Genomic DNA, 3,648 nt, shown 5'->3' on the forward strand with positions numbered 1-3,648 from the left:
TCAGAAAATTTAATTTTAAATACGAAAGAAATATTGGGCGCATTTATACGACGTAGCTGTTTAGCTCAACTGCTACGAACTGTTGGCAACTGTTGGACCCAACAATTACGTTTTAGAAACGGCTTGATGAATATGCTGCCAAATGAACAGCTGATTAATGTAAACAAGTGAAATTGCAATAAATAGAGATAGTTGCGCCGATAGTATTTAGAATTCAACGCTGAGCTGCCGCCGCGTTGAAAAAAATCTTTTTATGTTATAATGAATCAAACAGTGTATAATTATATAGCAAACATCTTAAAAACATATATTTAGAAACGTGGTATTAGTATAAAAAAATTTAGTTACTTTATAACATCAGTAATATTAAATAGAATAAATTTGTTTGCAACTGCCCCCTAACAAAGCGGTGTTAAATTTAATACAAGCGGCGTAAGTCTTTACGATCAGCTGTTTAAGCTAAGCCCAACACGTTGAGTTCAGGTAGCGTAAAAATTTTCCCCTTGAAAAAATGGCTGTGTGTTTAGAAGACAAACACTCAACAGTTTAACCACAGCTACGTCTCAGAAACGCGCCCATTGCTTCATTTAAAATTTACGTAAATTTAGATAATTTTAGTGCGCTGCTTAGTAGTTCTTTTTGGCCCCCGGAGCTTTTCTTCGTGAATTCGAATATAGGCACAAAAAAGGAAATAACTTAGCTAATACTCCCCGTCATAACACTGAATCAAAAACTAATTATTAAATCTGCTTTAAGTATTTATTACCGAAATGTAAGAGGCTTAAATACTAAATTAACGAACTTATACTCTAAAGGCCTTGAATGTAATTATAATATTCTTTCTTTTACTGAGACTTGGCTGAAACCTCACATCTTCAATTCAGAGATTCTTCCAAATAATTATCATATCTATAGACAAGATAGGGAGGACAGAATCGGCGGTGGCGTACTCTTCGCTGTAGACTCTTCAATACCATCTGAAGAAGTTAGTCTTCTGAGCATAAATTCAGTAGAATTCAAATGTATTCGTGTACAGGCTGGAAAAGGGTATATTTACTTAGCTCTATGCTATATCCCTCCCCGATCTGACACATTGGTGTATTCACGACTCATCTCTTTACTGAAATCAGTTAATTTACTGACTAAACCCTTTGATTCAATGATTGTGTTGGGTGATTTTAATTTACCAAGCATATCATGGAACATCATTGACAATGACATCGTACCTTTCGCGTCTAGTGCGTGCAACAACGTATTTTTAGAGGAGATGGCTGAACTCTGCCTAACTCAGGTTAATGTACTTCACAATAAGTTTGGTAAAGTATTAGATCTTGTTTATGTTGATGATGTATCTAAGTCCGTTGTAAATAAGCGTGATCCACTAGTTTTGCCCGAACATGTCTACCACCCTGCTATGGAGGTATCTTACGAAGTTATAAGTTATGGTCAAAATTGCAGTACCCAAGCATACGAACCAAATATTCGCTTTGATTTTTCGAAAGCCAACTTTAAAAAGCTTAACAAAGAACTGTCTAAATTGTCGTGGCCTGCATATAAAGAAAATATTGAACAAAGCGTTGCACTTTTTAACTTTACTTTTCATTCATTATTTTTAAAGCATGTGCCTAAACGCATGTATACACGATATCGAACCGAAAGTATCGATATGGTACTCATTTAAAGTATCGCTTTAAAAATATCGGGTACCCATTAATATCGGAATAAAAAGACTCGATATTCGAAATATCGATACCAAAAAAATTATCTGAATATAGGTCTCGCATATAGGCCGCTGGGGTGTAGTTTTTAGAAGTGCGCAAACCTTGAAAATGAAAAACAGCTTCCCATAAAGTACAATCGCCGTTCAGAGTCGACATAAAACTGTAGGCACCCCCTTTGTGCCACAACATTAAGGCCCACGCGACAAATCGGAGAAGAAGTTCGGCCAAACACTAACATATTGTGTAAGCGCCGGACTTTATTATTATTACAACTCGTAGAGATTGAGGTGTTGACTTAAACACTGAGGCCGCGGGTTCAAATCCTCCCACATGCAATCCTAACCATAGTACAAATTTCTCCACTTTAAAGCCCAATTTATATCGGGAAGAATTGTTACAGGCCAACCTTATATGCGTGCGTAAAAAGCTAACTCATATTCCAAGATTTGTCTTGCGTGACATTTCGATTTGATGTTTATGCTCAATTCGCATTTTGGCGCGACTATGAATTCCAATTTTTCTCGGCAAACTTCTGTAATTTTGACAGAAATGCAACTCTGAGAAATCACGCACGCAAATTGATTTGGGCTTATCAAATGAGAAAAACTTGCGTGCGTGCGTAGAAAAACTCTCGCCGGTAATATTAGGTTGAGCTTTTAATACCATTATCCTTCACTGAGAAAAAAAAGCGCGTTGTAAGAATAACAATTTTTTATTTGATTACCGTTTAAAAATGTTGGTATTTAAATCAAGTGAAAAGTCTCAGCAAAATGGATTTTTCCATTATACACACACTACGTACATATAATGGAAATATTCAATTCAAATACGCCCGTATTAAAATGAAGCATATTTCACTTTCATATGCTTTTTCATATGTAATTAAGAAAGTATATGTATACAAAGCATGCACAGCGGTGACAACACATACATATGTGGTATGACATAATGCACTAATCGCGCGCTGTGATGTTAATTCAAACTCAACATTTGAAAACACCTTTACATGTATAGCTGTAGCTGAGTGTGCAAAGACGCTTGATACAATTGGTTGCTGCGGCCAAGAGGGTCCCGGTTCAATTACCATCAGACGGAACATAAAATTAATTTTTTTTTCTTCTTAATTACGAAAAAGCATCTGCGCACTTAACAACCGCATATTTTATAACGTATATACTCAAATTTAAAACGAGTTGGGTTGGTGCTCTTTCATATGCGTATTTTTTTCAATTTAGCACGTTTTTTTTAATTCTAAAATTTTTTTCCCTCAGTGTTGGAATGTGAGTTTATTAGCGTTTTCTTTTCTCGAAAAAAGGCTGCACTTATTCTGCCTTGAGTTAACGTTGTCAAATTTTCATGTTCTTTTCTCAGTCCTTTCACAAGGCGTCGTGTTCTTTTCTCAGCAGGTTGCGCTCTGATCCGGCAAAAGTGCTGCCTTTTCAGCCCTCAAATAAACGTGAGTGTGAGAGTTGCACGGTTGATTTTTAATTTACGCTTGTAAAATTACAATTATTTTCCGTATCAGAAATAAGTATTTGCTTTAAAATTACTAAAGACTTACAGGCCAGAATTCCCACATAAAAGGGCAGAACTTTTTTTGAGAAAAGAAAACGCTATATGACATTCGATACGATACTAGGGTTCTGGTACTCGATTCCAAAAAATATCGTTTTAAAACTATCGAGTAGAAAATATCGGTATCGAATGCCAAAAGTATCGATATGGTATCGTATCGTATCGAAATTCGTGTCCCTACGAATAATAGTTGCGTTCCAGATGCTTTACGATTTGCAGGTTTTTACAGGAAGTCGTTCCAGGTGACCACCTCCCATAAGGTTTATTAATGGAGAAAACAGCTGTTCCTGCAAATCGTGAATTTCGTGAATATCGTGAAGCATCTGGAACGCAACTAATTTGAAAAAAAAAA

Source organism: Rhagoletis pomonella, unplaced genomic scaffold, assembly GCF_013731165.1.
Source record: "Rhagoletis pomonella isolate Grant_MI unplaced genomic scaffold, Rhpom_1.0 Rhpom_scaffold_00006, whole genome shotgun sequence".
NCBI lineage: Eukaryota > Metazoa > Arthropoda > Insecta > Diptera > Tephritidae > Rhagoletis > Rhagoletis pomonella.